Below are 19,318 nucleotides of genomic sequence, written 5' to 3' on the forward strand. Positions count from 1 at the left end.
GCCTGGAATCCCAGCACCTTGGGAGGCCAAGGCAGGAGCATTGCTTGAGCCCAGGAGTTTGAGCCCACTTGGGCAACACAGTGAGACCTCATCTCTATAATAAATAAATAAATAAATAAATAAATAAATAAATAAATAAATGTTCATTGTTTTAAGCTGCTAAGTTTCGGAGCACTTTGATTTATATCAATAAATAACTAGTACAGCATCTATTATAGATTTCCAAACTTTTAATTATCAGAATCTTTTGATTTGAAAATTGTTGCCAGCAAAGTATTTACAATTATTAGTAATTGCTTTCTTACTCTTATTAATCACATATGTAAATGTCAATCAGAACTTCTTATCATTGGTGATAATAAGTGATATTAGTCTGAGGGAATTTAATTCCAGTCATAAGCTGAAAATAAAACAAAAAATCTTTTGATGTTTTAGGGGATATCTGGCAATGTTTAGGAACATTTTTGGTTGTCACAACTCGGGGAGAGATGGGTAATGCTATTGGTATCTAGTGGGCAGAGGCCAGGGTAAATTTTCTTTTCTTTTTTTTTTTTTTTGAGATGGAGTCTCGCTCTGTTGCCCAGGTTGGAGTGCAGTGGCGCGATCTCCGCTCACTGCAACCTCCACCTCCTGGGATCATGCCTTCTCCTGCCTCAGCCTCCCGAGTAGCTGGGACTACAGGCGCCCGCCACCACGCCCGGCTAATTTTTTGTATTTTTAGTAGAGGCGGGGTTTCACCGTGTTAGCCAGGATAGTCTCGATCTCCTGACCTCGTGATCCGCCCACCTTGGCCTCCCAAAGTGCTGGGATTACAGGCGTGAGCCACCACGCCCGGCCGGAATACTTTCATTTATTAACAAATGATATGACTAGGCACCCTGAAGAGCCAAGAGAATTGATTAAAATATTCTTAGAATCTTAAGGAATTCCAAATGGGTAGATATAAGACCAATACTCTCAATTCAATAACTCAGAGTGGCTGCTTTTGCTGGCAAAGTGGAGGTATCTTCAAGGAAATCTGAACCCGTGGTGATCCCTGGCAACCCGATCTGTTTTTGGCTGTTTCTAAACATTAGGGAATGGAAACTCCGTGGCGGCCCTAAGTAGCCTGGTTTCAGGCTCTCTTGGATGCACTGATAAAAGGTGATACCTGTATGCTAAATTATGAGAAAACCCCAGCAACTCCAGTTTCAACATATTGAGGAGATGCTTCTGTTGCTTCCCAATTTGCCCATATGAATACATCATAAAAGGACTTAAGGATTCAGAGAAAGAGAAATCTTATGTTAAAGAAAAGAATTAGATTTTTGGAAGAAAAGCTTATAGGAGCTCAATTAGATGAAGAAACAAGTTTTGTGGAATAGCAACAAGTAAATAAGGCCTATTATGTATATTGAAAGATTTGTGGCCCGGCGCGGTGGCTCACACCTGTAATCCCAGCACTTATGAGGCTGAGGCAGGCGGATCACAAGGTCAGGAGATCGAGACCATCCTAGCTAACACGGTGATACCCCATCTCTACTAAAAACACAAAAAATTAGCCGGGCATGGTGGTAGGCGCCTGTAGTCCCAGCTACTCGGGAGGCTGAGGCAGGAAGATGGCGTGAACCCAGAAGGCGGAGCTTGTAGTGAGCCGAGATTGCCCACTGCACTCCAGCCTGGGCAACAGAGTGAGACTCTGTCTCAAAAAAAAAAAAAAAAAAAAAAAAAAGAAAGATTTGCATTGATAGAGATGATTTAAAGAGCAAATTGGATAAAACGAGTAGACACAACTCTGAATCTTTAAAAGTATTGAATAAACAGATGCAATCTAAAGAAGTAGAACTCTAGCTAAGGACAGAGGTCGAAACTCAGCTGGTGATGAGGAATTTCAATCCACCTTCATCAAACTGGGAGGTGGAAAAGTTAAGCTGTGACCTGAAGATCCACGGTTTGGAACAAGAGTTGATGAGGAAAGAAGGTAACGATCTCAAAATAGAACTACTCAAAAACCAGACAAACCTATCTGTATGAGGAAGACAATCTTGAAGAGCAGAGATCTCTGAAGAGTAAGAACTTCAAGTGATAATACACAGAATGTATACTGGCAACTGAAGAGATAAATGTCTAATTTATATCTGGTGACTCAAGTGCTAGCTGAACTATTAAGAAAACTGGAAACCCCAACTGCAATCAAGAAAGCCTGCACCTCGGTAGGATGCATTGAAGACCCTTGGAAAGACAGCACAAAACTGCGCATGATGAATTTTACTGCAACATACACAAGACATCCCCTTCTCTCACCAAATGGCAAAGTTCTTTTTTATACTACATCTTCCCCTTTACCAGGAGATATAAAGGTTTTATCAGAGAAAGCAGTCCTCCAATCATGGACAGATAATGAGAGAGCCATTCCTAATGAGGGCACACACTCTTACGGCAGAAATTCTCTGGAAGATCATTTTGAGTATTCCCAATCCCTCCTGACTCAAGTGAGACAGCATTTAGGAAAATTAAAAGTAAAATTTTGCCTTTTAACCAATGTGCCACTACTGCATTACTTGGATCAACATAGTCAAAATTTCCTTTATAAGACTTAACTCTGAAGAGATTCATCATTTGATCAAAAGGACACTGTCTCTCAGTGGTTCTCTCAAGAAATTCTTAACAAACTAAACCTAGATTTTGATTAAAATTTTGTAGAGTTCTTTAGTATATGCATTTGAGCATATTGTATGATATTATGTAGTTTATTTCCAGTATGAAAGAATACCCTCCAGCTCCATATTCTAAGAAACAGATATATGCTACTAATTTTTTTTTTTTTTGATACATGGCCTCACTCTTTCACCTTGGTTGAAGCACAGTGGAATGACCATAGATAGCTCACTGCAAACCTCAACTCCTGGGCTTAAGCAATCCTCCTGCCCCAGCCTCCCAAGTAGCTAGGACTACAGGAGTACACCATTACATCCAGTGAATTTTTTTAAAAAAATCTTTTGTGTAGACTGGGTCTCTCTATATTGCTCCAACTAGTCTCGAACTCCTGGCCCCAAGCTATCCTCATGCCTCAGTCTTCCAAAGTGCTGAGATTACAGGTGTGAGCCACCATGCCTGGCTGGCTACTATACTAATTAATAAATACCTTGGGCCCAGAAGTTCAAGACCAGCCTCAGCAACATAGTGAGATGCCATCTTGACAAAAAAAATTTAATTAGGCTGGGTGAATTGGGTCACACCTGTAATCCTAGCACTTTGGGAGGCCTAGGAAGGTGGATTGCTTGAGGCCAGGAGTTTGAGACCAGCCTGGCCAACATGGCAAAAACATGTTTCTATTAAAAATACCAAAAAAAGTTGTCCAGGCGTGGTGGTACACACCTGTAGTCCCAGCTACTCAGGAGGCTGAGGCACAAAAATCGTTTGAACCCAGGAGGTGGAAGTTGAGAGGTTACGGTGAGCCAAGATTGTGCCACTGTACCCCAGCCTGGGTGACAGAGCGAGAACCTGTATCAAAAAAAAATTTTTTTTTTTTTGTTAATTAGCCAGGCGTGGTGGCCCACATCTGCGGTCCTAGCTACTCAGGAGGCTGAGGTGGGAGGATTGCTTGAGCCTGGGAGTTCCAGGTTGCAGTGAGCATATGATCATGCTACCTCACTGCAGCTTGGGTGACACAGCAAGATCCTATCTCTCTCTCTCTCTCTCACACACACACAGACACACACAAATTAAGTAAATAAATAAACATAAGGTGTTTAAGAAAGAAGAAAAACTCCTCTTTGTACCATAATTTCCACATCTGAGAATTTACATGAAGAAATCTATAAAAAATGTAGAGCAAGATTTACTTTTAAAAAGATGTTCATGGAAGTGTCATAAAAGTAACAAATTCTAGGCCAGGTGTGGTGGCTCATGCCTGTAATCCTAGCGGCATTTTGGGAGGCTGAGGAGGGAGGATCTCTCGCTTCAACCTGGGAGGTTGAGGCTGCAGTGAACTGAAATCACGTCACTGCACTCCAGCCCTGGGGGTGAGAGTGAGCTTTTGTCTCGAAAAAAAAAAAGGTTAAACAAAATGAAACGCCATATGCTGCCATTACACATCATAATATCAAATAAGATTTTTCAGCCAGGCACAGGTGGTTTATGCCTGTAATCCCAGCACTTTGGGAGGCTGAAGCAGGTGCATCACTTGAGGCCAGGAATTTTAGACCAGCCTGGGCAACATGGCCAAACCCCGTCTCTACTAAAAATACAAACAATTAGCTGGTGTGGTGGGGTGGCATGTACCTGTAGTCCCAGCTGCTCGAGAGGCCGAGGCATGAGAATTGCTTGAACCCAGGAGGCAGAGGTTGCAGTGAGCCGAGATCACACCACTGCACTCCAGCCTGGGCAACAGAGTAAGATTCTGTCTCAATTAAAAACAAAAAACGAAGGTTATCACTGGGAGAGGATTTGGGAGAAACTAGGATTTTATACTAATTCTGTACTGCCTGATTTTTCATACATCAAGTTTGTATGATGTAAAAAAAATCAATGTCCCTAGTACTATGCTAACAAATGCTTCAGCAGGTAAATTGAGGGTATATTTTATCTATGTTCACACTGCACCCTCTGGTGTTTCCACAGAGAAAAGGCTCTAAGTAGACACCTACCTAGGGTTTATTCATATCCTTTGTCCATTTCTGTTGTTTTTGGATTGGACATATTTTTCCCAGATTTCTAATACTTCTTTGTATATTAAGGAAATTAGCCCTTATGGGAGAAAAACTTGAAAAAATTATATAAATTACATCATTACTTTTTATTTTGAAGAAAGATAACTACTATTTGATCATTTATATTACAGCAGCTAAATACCAGACTGTAGGGTACCCCAGTCCCATCCTCCCCTCCCCCGATTCCACTCCTGGCTTTCTTTCTGTGTCCTGACCAAAAATCACAGAGGGCTTTGACTGCTCTGTGAGACAGCCCAGTGCAGGGTTTTCCCATCAGGCTTGAACTCAAACCAGGACCTTAAACATTTCCAGGCACTGATAAAGGTATCTAGGTTGCTGCTCAAAACACTGAAAGAAACTGGCCTCAGCCCTGAGCCAGATTCCTTAAACCCTCATATAAACTCCATACCCAGACCGCCTCACTGTGGATATACCTAGGTAGAACACCCCTTATATCTTGTCCATTGCAAGGATTGGTGCAATACTGTACAAGTTCCCTCAATAAATGCTTTAGACTGATTACTCTAGCTAGTGGTTCTTTCTTTAGAATCCCAACTGGCCCCAACTTGGGACAGTTTGGGGCACTCCATTGTGGGGATTCCCCTGCCTCCACTTTTAGGTTGACTCCGGCCACAGGTTTGGAGCGATAAAATAGACTTCTGAAGAACCAATGTTCCCTATGAATATTTGAAAACCAACTGAATTGGAAAATATGGAACTAGGACTAGATCATGTATAACTAGGACCTGCAATGAGAAGGCCTCTCATAAACTGGTCCTAATATAATGGCAAGGCCATGTTTGTTTGTCTTTTTAAGTTAATTTCTTGTTTTTCTTTGAGACAGAGTATTGTTCTGTCACCCAGGCTAGAGTGCAGTGGCGTGATCACGGCTCACTGTGGTCTCAACCTCCTGGGCTCAAGCGGTCCTCCCACCTCAGCCTCCAAATAGCTGGGACTATAGGTATGTGCCACTATGCCCAGCTAGTATTTTAAATTTTTTATAGAGATGGGGTATCCCTATGCTGCCCAGACTGGTCTCAAATTCCTGGGCTCAAGCGGTCATCCGGCTTCAGCCTCCCTAAGTGCTGAGATTACAAGGATGCGCCACAATGCCCAGGCTAAATTTAATTTCTTAAACCAATGTAATATATTACAAGCAATTTGGAAAGAAGAGGGGAAATCACTCACCACTTTTCATCCTAATAAAATTACTGCTAATATGTAGTGTACTTCCTTCCAAGTAAAAAATATATTTTAAGATTATTTTGTAGTTCATAAGCATGATGATTGGGTTTTCACATACAGATACATATAATTTTTAAATAATGTATTAACTGTTATCATAACATACATAAAATCCTTGTCTCCTTTCTGAAGAGACAGTATAGTGTGCTATACTATGAGATAGTATAGTATTCTACATAGTAAATACCTGGTATAGTATTTAATGACTACCATTTAAATGAATGGGCTCTGACTCATTGAAATCCTGCTTCTCTCCTACTTAACAAAGTTTATATGACTTTGGGGAAATTGCTTATCTTTCTAATCATAGATCTCTTTTTTTGTATAATGGGAATGATTATAACGCTATCTATCTCATAGGAAAACTGAAAATTAAATGAGATAAGCACACAATCAGTGCTCACAGATTTCTACATTAAATTGAATATCAATGAAGTTTATGAATTCAATACCTTTCGGATAATTCTTTTTTGTGCTATGTTGCTAGTTCACTGTTTTCCCTAAGGGTCTTTATTTCATTTGGTGTTACTTCATCATGCTGTGGATAGAAAAATAAATCACATTTTAAAAAATCGTCATACCAGTGATACAATCAGTAATGTTTTTAAAAAGGAAAAATAAACTGGAAATATATATCTCAAAAGCCATAAAAATATTTACACATTTAAGTCCACTCAATCTAGCATTGTGGAGAAAATTTACAAAATTTTGTCCACACAAACATGTAATTATACTATATATTTTTAGAGACACATAAAGAAGACCAGAATTTTAAATATACCAGCTGTGGTTATGTCAGATAAGTAAAACTTTGACTGATTTTATTCTCCTTTCAATTATTGAAATTTCCTCTAATGTGGTTATATTACCTTTTAGTCACAAAAATAAGGAAACAAAAAATCTTGCTACTAATTTAAACTTTCTTAAAATCCTTAAGGATTTAAGGATTCCTTAAGGAATCCTTAATGACTTAAGGATTCCTGTGAGCTACAAATCAAAACTATAAAGTAAGCTGAACAAATTATGTTTCTCCTTCAAAATGACATTGAAGTATTTAGCTGTAAAGATAAAAAATGACTAAATGTATGTTAAGCTTTTTCTAAATATTCTGTGAAAGCAACTTAGATACTGGTACCTATCACATAATCTATTTATTTTATATACCAGTAAGAAGTTTCTTTTTTTAAATTTTTATTTATTTATTTATTTTTTTGAGAGAGAATCTTGCTCCGTCACCCAGGCTGGAGTACAGTGGCACAATCTCGGCTCACTGCAACCTCCGCCTCCCAAGTTCAAGCAATTCTCCTGCCTCAGCCTCTCGAGTAGTTGAGATTACAGGCGCCAGCCACCACATCTGGCTAAGTTTTTGTATTTTTAGTAGAGACGGGGTTTTGCCATGTTGCCCAGGCTGGTTTCGAACTCCCAAGCTCAGGCAATCGGCCCGCCCCAGCCTCCCAAAATGCCAGGATTACAGGCGCGAGTCACCGTGCCCAGCCACCATTAAGAAGTTTCTATATTTAAATAAAAACTTAAACCCACTCCAAACAATTGTAATGCTCCCCAGATTTACCCTAGTTATTGCCATTCAATGAATACCTTCCACTTATATATGCTATGGTTACATTATTATAATTGGCTAATACTCATATCAACCAATATTTTGAAAGAATTGACAAACTCTTTTATCATGTAATAATATAACTTCTAGAGTCAACGTCCATACAAGCATGTTTTAGTAATTTTTTAGTAGAAAAAACATCGGATTGGGTTAGAGCTGAGAAAATTTGGCTCCACTTTGCCAATGTGTACTAAAATGGGTCATTATATTTTCTTTACCTTAGTTTTCTCATGTATAAAGCTAAATGATGAAATTAATGATCTTTAAACTCTAAAGTTCTGCTAGAGTCAATAATTACCACCAAATAATAACCATTGCATTACTGCTCACGTTCCTGGAAACACTGTGAAAAGTCAAGGATTAGATATTTCAGTCCTTAGTACAACATACTATTACCTCCTAGGCAAAAAGACTGAAAGAACTATTATTTTCAGATGATGATGCCTTGGGAAGAAAAAACAAATTAATGACAGAAATATAAAATATATAAGTTGATAGCTTGATTTTGGACATAATGTAAAGGTTTTCTATATGATATGGCTGTGGGTTTAAAGTTTAAAAAAACAAAAATGAAAGATTTTCTCCCTAACTCTTTATTGTGAAAAATTTCAAACTTACCAAAAAGTTAAAGAATAGTACAATAGACCAGGCGCAGTGACTCACGCCTGTAATCCCAGCACTTTGGGAGGCCAAGGTGGGTGGATCACGAGGTCAGGAGATTGAGACCATCCTGGCCAACATGGTGAAACCCTGTCTCTACTAAAAACACAAAAAGTAGCTGGGTGTGGTGGCGGGTGCCTGTAATCCCAGCTACTCGGGAGGCTGAGGCACGAGAATCGCTCCAACCCAGGAGGTGGAGGTCGCAGTAAGCTGAGATCCCGCCACTTCACTCCACCCTGGCGACAGAATGAGACTCTGTCTCAAAAAAAAAAAAAAAAAAAGAATAGTATAATAAATACCATATACCTTTCACCTAGATTCACAAAGTGTTAACATTTCCGACACCTTGAGTGCCTCCTCTCTCTTTTTATTTTTGTGGAACCACTTGAAAACATTTGCAGATATGACATTTCCACTCTCTAATACCTGGCATGTGTTTTCTAAAAATATACATTGTTTTATCTTTACAACACCACTATCACACTTAAGAAAATAAAATGTAATACAGTATCACCCATTATACAGTTCATTGTTAAATTTTCCCAATTGCTCTCCAAATGTCTTTTATACCTCTTTTTTATGTCTCTTCATCTACTATGCTCCTATTGCTTTTTTTGTATTTTATGACATTAACTGATGTTAGAGTCCAGGTCAGTTAATTGTCTTGTGGTATGGTCCATATTCTGGATTTGTCTGAATGTTAACTCATAATTAAATTCGGGTTAAATGTTTTGAACAAGAATACTACACAGATAATATTGTGTATTTATTATACCATATCTGACTGAACATAATGAAAGGTTGCTCCAATATTGGTGATGCTGTTTGCTAAGTTAGTTAAATGGTGCCTGCCAGATCGCTCCATTGTAAAGGTACACTGTTTAACTTTGTAACTAATAATCAATCTGTGGGTGATAATTTGAGATCATAGGTTTAGAATCCATTAATGAACTTATCTAAATCAATTATTAAATTGAGGGTTTTAAAAATGGTGATTTTTCTATTTTATCTTTCTTTCTATATTTACTAGCTGCTATTTTTGTAAAGGAAAATTTTCCTTATCCCACCCTTATCTTCCTTATTTTCTTCCTTCTTTCCTTTCTTCCTTCTGTCCTTCCTTTTTTCTTTATGTCTGCTTTTGGAGTATCATATACATGTATGGAATGCTTCACGAATTTGCATGTCATCCTCATGCAGGGGCCATGCTAATCTCTGTATTGTTCCAATTTTAGTATGTGTGCTGCCGAAGCAAGCACATGGATTCTTTTTACCTAACATATTATAATCCATTATTGTCATTATCAGTTTTAATGCTCAATTGTTCCCAAATTTGGCTATTACTTAAAGATTCTGAAGTAAGTCAAAAGCATAAGAAAATCTGAGGCAGGATGGCAAAAGCTACAAAACAGCTATTTTTCCAGTATTGTACACTATTTTTTTCTTTTTTTTCGTTAATCAGGCAGCCCCTGAACCAGAATAGGTTCAGACAGACTCTTGTACACATTTATGGAGGGGTGTTATTCAAAACATTGAACAAACAGCATGTCACAGAAATTAACCAATCAGAATCTACACTGGCAGTAAAGAACTGGTAAATACTATGCACCTGTTATTCTCTTCCTATTACTAACAGAAGCAAATTTTCAAGTTTCTTATAGGAATAATTTTATTTATACAAAATAACCTCAATTTTACTAATGTACTGCTATGAAACAAAGTCGAACCATATAATATTAAATAACAGCATGCCCTTTAAATTTCTGAATCTGTGCCGGGCACAGTGGCTCACGCCTGTAATCCCAGCACTTTGGGAGGTCAAGGTGGGGGGATCACTTGAGACCCGGAGTTCGAGACCAGCCTGGCCAACATGGTGAAACCCCATCTCTACTAAAACTACAAAAATGAGCCGGGCGTGGTGGCACACGCCCATAATCCCAGCTACTTGGGAGGTTGAGGCAGGAGAATCGCTTGAACCCAGAAGGCAAAGGTTGCAGTGAGCCGAGATAGCGTTGCTACACTCCAGCCCGGGAGACAGAGTGAGACTCCGTCTCAAAATAAATAAATAAATCTCTTAAACTGACTCATTGGTGCTAACATGTCACAAGTAAACATTTTAAAGATAACTTTGCTTTCAGAAAATGTTGAAACTGTAGATTCTAACCAAGTACCTTAATTTACTCTTACCTTTTCTATCAGAAAATGTTGGTCTTGTTCCCAAATAAAACTACCAATTTTTCTTCTTATTTCTGTGGTGAGAAAAACAAATCCAATATTTTTTTTTTTTGGAATCTTCTGAATTTTGCTTAAAGTCTGAAATTTCTAGGCCAGTGTTATTCTATTTGCAACAAAATCACATAACACACTTGTTAAAATGCAGATTCCTATTGAATCAGATCATTGAGGAGGAGCTCTGGAATTTGCATTTCTAACAAACTCTCCAGATAATTCTAATACACTTTGCTAATCATTGTTGTAGACGTTTCCTGCTAGAATATATCTATATCTATATTTGTATCTCTATATACATTAGATGTATATATATAATTGAGATATGTTCATCCACTATTCTTTTATATCTATATTTGTATCTACATATACATTAGATATACATCAATATCTATATCTGTATCATTAGATATACATTAGATGTATATGTATACACATATGTAGCTATACATCTACATATATAGATATATCTCTATATAATAATGCATATGTATCTATATAATGCATTAGATATATATTAGATGTATATCTAATGTCTATATAGCTGTAGATATTGATACAGATACACATATATAGATATAGATATAAATGAAGGATGCGTTAACAATATGTCTAGTAAACATGGTAGTACAGGAATTCTACAATGGTCAGTATGTCAAACAACAATGTCGTCATCCAAACTCAATGATCTCAAAAGTTTTCACAGTAGTCAAAAGGACAAAAAAGGTAATATTACTCTAGACTTTTGCTGTCCAGTATGGCAGCCACTAGCTACATGTAGGTACTGAGCACTGGAAATATGTGGTTAATCCAAAGTGAGAGGTGCTGTAAGTATAAAATAAATACAGGATTTTGAAGACTTAGTATCAAAAAAATGTAGGGTATCTCAGTTTTTATAGATTATATATTGACATGATAATATTTTAGATATATTAGGTTAAATAAAATATATTCCTAAAATTAATTCTACTCACTTAATTATTCAATTAATTTTTTTAGAGAAGGGGGTCTCAGCATGTTGCCCAGGCTGGAATGCAGTGGCTATTCACAGGGAGATCATGGTGCACTGCAGCTTCAAATTCCTGGGCTCAAGGAATTTTAAAATTCGCATTTTAAAAATGCGAATAAATGGATTTATTATCATAACCAATCTTTAAATATCAGAAGAAAAAATTAGAAAAATAATGAAGGGATTCAAAACTAGCAAAGAATACATTTATTAAATGCTCACCACATCAGATACCTTAATACATTATCTTATTTTAAAAAATAATTTGAAATTATTAAAATAAATACAGACAGGGTCTCACCATGTTACCCTGTTGCCCAGGCTAGTCTTGAATTCCTGGGCTCAAGTGATCCGCTCACCTCAGTTTCCCAAAGTGCTGGGATTACAGGCACGCCCTACCGCGCCCGGCCTATTATCTCATTTTATCCTCAAAACAACTTCAGAGAAGTAACTTGCTACAAGATCACAAAACTAGTAAGCATCAGATCATAGCCTGTGAAGTTAAGATCTGCATCTGTCTTATTCTCCACTGAATCCCCAGCACCTACCCAGGTTGAAACCTGGCACACAGGAAGAGCTCAATGAATGTATGAATAAACAATACATAAACAAAGTCAGGATATACACCCAAGGCAATCTGATCCAAAGTCCATGCTTTTTCCACTTATGTTAAATAGATACAAAATTCAAAAATATGTGACTGAGAGTAAAATAAGTACAGTTGAATTTGGCTGTTTAACAGAGATTAGCCAGATTTGGCTGTCTGACAGGGATTGGCTGAATGATCTTTGCTAACCTTTTTGCAGGCACGCAGGAGGAAGAATGAAATGACCCAAAGCCACCGAGTTTTTTATTTCGGCATTAGCTACTGCAGAGAGATAGTAGGCATGAAAACCTGTAGCATTATCTTCTATGTAATCAAGACTCTGATATATTCTAGGAGAAAGAAAGGAAATATTTTAGGTCATGAAAGAAACAAGAATGTATTCAACCTTTCAAAAGAATAAATAAATAACTGGAAGTAGGGAGACAATTACATTGAAGCATACATGTATGCTGTCCTTTTCTGGCAAGGAAGGAAAAACATATGGCATAAGATACTACTTTCTGGGGGCCTATATCTAGCACATCTCAGAGCTTTACAGGGTTGGTTAATGACCATATGAATTAGGAAACTTGATCTAAAACGGTCGTGTTCACTGGGCATCAACAGTGGATTGAGCTAGCAGCCTATGGGGCTTATCCATGGTCATTGCTATAAAGAGGGATCAATTAATCCTGAGGTGAAGAGTGCGCATGCAATCAGAGAAAGCTTCACATATAGAAAGCAACATATTTTCTATAGATGGAGATAAGAAAAGCATTACAAGAAAAAGGCATGCATGAAGGCACAATAATGGCAGTTCGGGTTGACTGGGCTACGGAAGGCATGAGAAAAACTGGGAAGTAAACAAGGCAGGCACAGCCACGATCTAAATCTGTAGGAAATCGCGGGGGCAGGAGGAAGTGGGGAAAGGAGGGTGGTAGGGCCCTGATCTGATGTCTGGTTTGTAAGCAAAATCTGACAGCCATGCGAAGGGGGATGTCAGGGAACAGATTCAAGGCACAGTAACGGCTTAGGAAGTTACTTTGATAGCCCCGGCCAAAAGGGAATTAATGTGCTACTAAGTTAGTGTCAGTGAGGATGAAGAACAATTACAGGGATCTAATTCATGGTATTTGGCCACTGACTGATTCATGGCGTAGGGTTGTTATTCAAAGTTTTGGAGAACACAGGCCCTGGCGCAGGTATGGCAGGGACTACAGGAACCTGCCACCACGCCCAGCTAATTTTTTGTATTTTTAGTAGAGACGGGGTTTCACCGTGTTTGCCAGGATGGTCTTGATCTCCTGACTTTGTGATCCACCCACCTTGGCCTCCCAAAGTGCTGGGGTTACAGGCGTGAGCCACCACGCCCAGCCGTGAAATGTTTTTAAATCTCCAAGTACATATGATTTTCTAGTTATCTAGTTGTTATTGATTTCTGGAGTTCGAGACCAGCCTGGCCAACATGGTGAAATCCTGTCTCTCCTAAAAATATAAAAATTAGATGTGTGTGGTGGCACGCGCCTGTGGTCCCAGCTTCTTGGGAGGCTGAGGCAGGAGAATCACTTGATCCAGGAGGTGGAGGTTTCAGTGAGCCGAGACCGTGCCACTGCACTACTACAGCATAGGCAACAGAGCAAGACTCCATCTCAAAAAACAAAAAAGAAGGTGTTTTGTGTGATCTTTTCTCTTGAAGACCAGGAAGCGTTCATCTTTAAATGTCCCATTTTACTTCATGTGCCCTTCACAATTGTAAATTATTCTTCACGTTTTTTATCCGAATACATGCATAGTTACATTGATATGTTTGTTTTTAGCCATAACAAGTTTTGATGCGCATTCTTGACAATATTGTTTGCTTCAAAATCTACAAAGGCTAATAATTTTTCTAGCTTATGACTTAAAGTCTACTGTTTCAGGAGAATTTTCCCAAATACTCAGTTGACTCAAGTTTATTTCAGCAAAAATTTCTTGCAACATACTTTTAAATATTATCTCTTATTAGTTTATTCAATTGTTTTATTACTTTTTTTGCTGGGACTCCAACTTTGTGAATAGTGCCTTTGCTTAACTTTGATTTCTACCACTTTTCTGTGACCTCTTTTTTCCTTATTTCATTTTCATTCTCCAGGTGTTTTTCTACCTTTCTTCAATGCTAGTCATTATATTTTCATTTGAGTCTATTCTCTTTTGTGACCTTGTGTTTCCCTTTTTCTTTAGGAAATAAATTTGTCTTTCTTTCTTTCATTTATCTTACGGTTTTAATTAACTATATTTTCATTTCCTTATGTTTTTGCCCATTTTTGTTTGTAGTTTTTAGATATGTGACTCCAGGGGCTTTTCATATCCACAAATGCTTATTTGAATAAATTTTATTGTATTTGAAGTGTTGGCTTAGAATTTTATTCTGAGTCATAGTTATTTTATTTGGGGAGATTTGAATTATTCAAAGTATATTGGATCTGAGTTTCTATTTATTTATTAATGATTTACGTAAGCTACATGAACTTGAAAATTTCTTAGACTGACTTAAATAATTTATGAATACTCTTAGACTGATTTAAATAATTTATGAATACTCCTGACCTCAGGTGATCTACCTGCCTTGGCCTCCCAAAGTGCTGGGATTACAGGCGTCAGCCACCACGCCTGGCCTATCAGACCTTTCAAAAACAACATACAAAGCAAAACAATCATAAGGTGGGTAGCAAATTCAAAATACTCTATAATATACAGAGGGCTTTATATCCAGCCAACTAACCTTGTGTACCAGGACTACACAAGAAAGTGTTAAAGACATAAGAACATATAAAATCATTTACCTACAAGCCTTTCTTGAAGAAACTACAGGATGAGTTTCATCCAAACAAATATTACTGGGAAATCCTCATTAAAATGATGGGTGTGAGTATTTACACATATTGTAGCTCTAAGGCTAAAATGAAAATAGCACAAGGGTGAGTTACTAATATGGAAATCTTATATATTGTGTAAGTTAAAAATAATGAAACTAAAAATGGGAGGAGAAGAGAGAGGGAAAGAAGAAAGTAGAATAAGTTAAATTTTTTAAAATACAGAAGCAATTAATACAGGACTTGTAGAAAAGGAAACACAGCAATTATAATAAAAATAGTTATAAAACATTGTGACACAGTTGAGGCCAAATCTATCAAAAGTCATAGTTATCCATATGAATGGCTTAACTACCAAAACAAGACATCACTTTGAATCACAAAACACAACCCAAATATTTGCAGAATATAAGAGACACACCAAAACCAAAGTGATTAAGAAAGGATAAAAATTTACACACAAGGCCGGGCGCAGTGGCTCATGCCTGTAATCCTAGCACTTTGGGAGGGTGAGGTGGGCAAATCACCTGAGGTCAGCAGTTCAAGACCAGCCTGGCCAACATGGTGAAACCCCGTTTCTACTTAAAAATATAAAAATTAGCTAGGCGTGGTGGCAGGTGCCTGTAATTCCAGCTACTCAGGAGGCTGAGGCAGGAGAATCGCTTGAACAAGGCAGAGGTTTCAGTGACCTGAGATCGTGCCATTGCACTCCAGCCTGTGTGACAAGTGCAAGACTCTGTCTCAAAAAAAAAAAAAATTATGCACAAAGGCATACTAGGCAAATGAAAACATTAAAAAAACAAGGTATAGCAATCCTTATGTAAGTAGTATTCAGGCCACAAAACATTAAGCATGACAAAGAAAGCAAACTTTTAATGCTAAAATCCAATTCACGATGAAGATACAATACTTATGAATGTCTGCGCACAAAAATCACATTCTGCGTAAATAGAAACCAGAGAGGCAGTAATGAGTAGTTAGGAAGGCTCTCATCACTGGGAAATTTAAAACACTACTCTCAATACAACACACATCAAGTGGACAAAATAACTATGGATATAGAAGACCTAAACATCATACAATCAATAAGGAAAATCTTAAGAATAAATACAAACATTACACCCTTGGAGAATATACTTTTTTTGGAGACACAGTCTCACTCTGTTGCCCAGGCTGGAGTGCAGTGGAACGATCTCAGCTCACTGCAACCTCCAACCCCCTGGTTCAAGCAGCTCTCCTGCCTCAGCCTCCAAAGTAGCTGGGACAACAGTCGTGTGCCACTGCGCCCGGCTAATTTTTGTAGATTTAGTAGAGATGGGGTTTCACCACGTTGGCCAGGCTGGTCATGAACTCCTGACCTCGTGATCTGCCCACATTGGCCTCCCAAAGTACTGGGATTACAGGCATGAGCCACCACGCCCAGCCTAGAGTATATACTTTGTCAAGAACACATAGAATAGTCACAAGAAATTATCATATAATAGATCACAAAGACATATCTGCAAGTTCCGTAAGTACAAATATTATAAACAACACTTGCTAGTTACAATGCAATGACACTAGAAATTATTAGCAAAGTCATAAACACAAAGACTTTCCCATGGAAATTATTAAAAATTGTTAACTATGGAGTAAAAGGGGAGATGGAAAAATTCTAAAACAATGATAATTAAATGATTACAGATTAGCATCTACGGGTCCATTTAATGTAGAAATCAGAGGAAAATTCTTAGCATCGAGCACTGTATTAGACCATTTTCACATTGCTGATAAAGACATACCCGAGACTGGGAAGAAAAAGAGGTTTAGGTGGACTTATATTTCCATGTGGCTGGGGAGGTCTCAGAATCATGGCGGGAGGTGAAAGACACTTCTTACATGGTGAGGGCAAGAAAAAATGAGGAGGAAGCAAAAGCGGAAACCCCTGATAAACCCGTCAGATCTCGTGAGACTTACTCACTATCCGGAGACGGAGACGAGCACAGGAAAGATCGGCCCCTATGATTCAATTACCTCCCCTTAGGCGGCTCCAACACCACCTGGGAATTCTGGTAGATACAATTCAAGTTGAGATTTGAATGGGGACACAGCCAAACCATGTCAAGCACATTTATTAGAAATGAAAGAATTCAATATATGATTTAATTTCACAGATGGAAAATTTAGAAAAGTAATACAATAAAAAAGTAATACAAAACAAACAAAAAAACACAAGAAAAATATAATAAATATGAAAGGAGACGTAAATGAGATAGGGAATAGAAAAACAAGAGTGAAATGCAGGCCTCAATAGAACCATATTAATAGTGCATTAAATGTAAATAGGTATATCACCACAACCAAAAAGCACAGAAGACCAGACAGAATATAAAAGCAAGAAACAACTGAATTCTTGTCTATTAGGTACAACATTTAGATATGATGACACAGATAGACGAAATTGACCAAATGGGAAATGAAATACCATGCACATTATAAGCAAAAAATTATATGTAAATATCAAACATCAAGACAAAAGGGACAAAGAAGGACAGTTAATAATGTTAAAAGTGTCAATTTATCAGTAATACATAAAAATTATCGTTATACATGTGCCCAAAAACAGAAGTAGAATATAAAATATTTAACAACTAATGGGAGAAAAGAAACTCCAAAATCGTAGTTGGAGATTTTAACACTAATCTTCCAGCAATTAATAGAAGAGGTGACAAAAAAAAAACCATTTCAAAATAAATGATCTGATGAAAGCCATCAACTACTTTAATCAAAGTAAAATGTATTTGTAAAAATCCTAAAAGTTGAGAATAAATATCCTTTCAGGTCCAAATGCAATATATTTACCAAGATTTTGCACATACTGGGTCATAAAACAAGGCTCAATAAGCTTTAAAATTTAAAATTTTACAGAATATGTTCTCTGACCAAAATTATACTAAATTACAAATTAACAGAAATAAAACATCTAGATATTCCCCAATATCTGGAAGCTAAACAACTCACTTTTAAACAACAGATTGCTCAAAGAACACATCACAACTAAAAACAGAAAATATTTCGAAATGGATGAAAATTAAAACACAGCGTATCGATATTTCTGAGAGGTATGGAAAACAGTGCAGATGTATAGATTTATGTATATGTTAGGAAATAAAGCAAAAGCTCTATATCAATGCTACATTTAAATCTCAGGAAGCTAAGCAAAGCAAAAAGAGCAAATTTAGATGACAATAAGTAGGTAGAAAAAAACATAGGTGACAGAAGGAATTGATGAAAATGAAAGCTAATGAGCAATAGAGAGAAACGATGAAAACAAAAGGGTTTTTTTTGGTAACGAGCTATAAAATCGGTAACACTTTAGTAAGTTACTAATATCTAGAATGAAAGGGAAGCTACTATTACAATTCCAACAAAGGAGGGGACAATTCCTAACGTATTTTAAGTGACCAGCATAACTCCAGAAACAAACAATATCCCTACGAACATAGATGCTAAATTTCTTAACAGATTTTTTTTTTTTTTGAGACGGAGTCTCGCTCTGACGCCCGAGCTGGAGTGCAGTGGCACGATCTCAGCTCACTGCAAGCTCCGTTTCCCGGTTTCATGCCATTCTCCTGCCTCAGCCTCCTGAGTAGCTGGGACTGCAGGCGCCCGCCACCACGCCCAGCTAATTTTTTGTATTTTTGGTAGAGACGGGGTTTCACCATGTTAGCCACGATGGTCTCCCCTTCCTGACCTCGTGATCAGCCCGCCTCGGCCTCCCACAAAGTGCTGAGATTACAGGCGTGAGCCACGGCGCACGGCCTGCAGCAATATTTTTTAAAGGTAATCCTAGTGACCAGGGTATCTGCAAATATTAGAACATTGATTGAGAAGAAATTGAACCCTGAAGATTGAAATGGGGAAACACAGGCAAGCCCCCAGTGAAAGAGTGGACCTCAAACTAAATTTACCGAGTTCTCTCCTCTCCACCCCCTGGTCAAAGCAGCCCTTCAGCACTCAGCTGAGGAGGGTACCTCCCTTTGCCTGAAGAACATGTAATGCCCCGCTGTGAGGTAGTTAACTTGAAAGACACTGCTGAGTCTCACCAGAACCTATTTTAATAACATTATCCCGGCCAGGGGCGGTGGCTCACGCCTGTAATCCCAGCACTTTGGGAGGCCGACGCGGGTGGATCACGAGGTCAGGAGATCGAGACCATCCTGGCTAACATGGTGAAACCCCCGTCTCTACTAAAAAATACAAAAAATTAGCCGAGCGTGGTGGCGGGCACCTGTAGTTCCACCTACTTGGGAGGCTGAGGCGGGAGAGTGGCATGAACCCGCGAGGCAGAGCTTGCCGTGAGCCGAGATCGCGCCACTGCACTCCAGCCTGGGCGACAAAGCGAGACTCCATCTCAAAAAAAACACACAAAAAAAACAAACAAAAAACCAT

General features: G+C 38.2%; 1 long non-coding RNA gene, 1 other non-coding gene and 1 pseudogene across 2 annotated transcripts; 1 reads left to right on the plus strand and 2 right to left on the minus strand.

The window, feature by feature from the left end:
* The first annotated feature begins 1,206 nt into the window (after nt 1-1,206).
* Nucleotides 1,207-2,579, plus strand: LOC112205551 (5-azacytidine-induced protein 2-like; annotated as a pseudogene).
* Nucleotides 2,580-6,391: 3,812 nt separating this feature from the next.
* LOC112205563 (uncharacterized) lies at nt 6,392-12,381 on the minus strand. The gene is made up of 3 exons (XR_002939493.2): nt 12,246-12,381; nt 10,399-10,460; nt 6,392-6,474 (listed from the first exon to the last, which is right to left on the minus strand). It is a non-coding gene; the product is annotated as an uncharacterized LOC112205563 (long non-coding RNA).
* LOC112205816 (U6 spliceosomal RNA) lies at nt 9,367-9,470 on the minus strand. Its single transcript, XR_002939899.1, has one exon. It is a non-coding gene; the product is annotated as a U6 spliceosomal RNA (small nuclear RNA).
* Nucleotides 12,382-19,318: the final 6,937 nt, after the last annotated feature.

The sequence above is a fragment of the Pan troglodytes genome, chromosome 16, assembly GCF_028858775.2.
Source record: "Pan troglodytes isolate AG18354 chromosome 16, NHGRI_mPanTro3-v2.0_pri, whole genome shotgun sequence".
NCBI lineage: Eukaryota > Metazoa > Chordata > Mammalia > Primates > Hominidae > Pan > Pan troglodytes.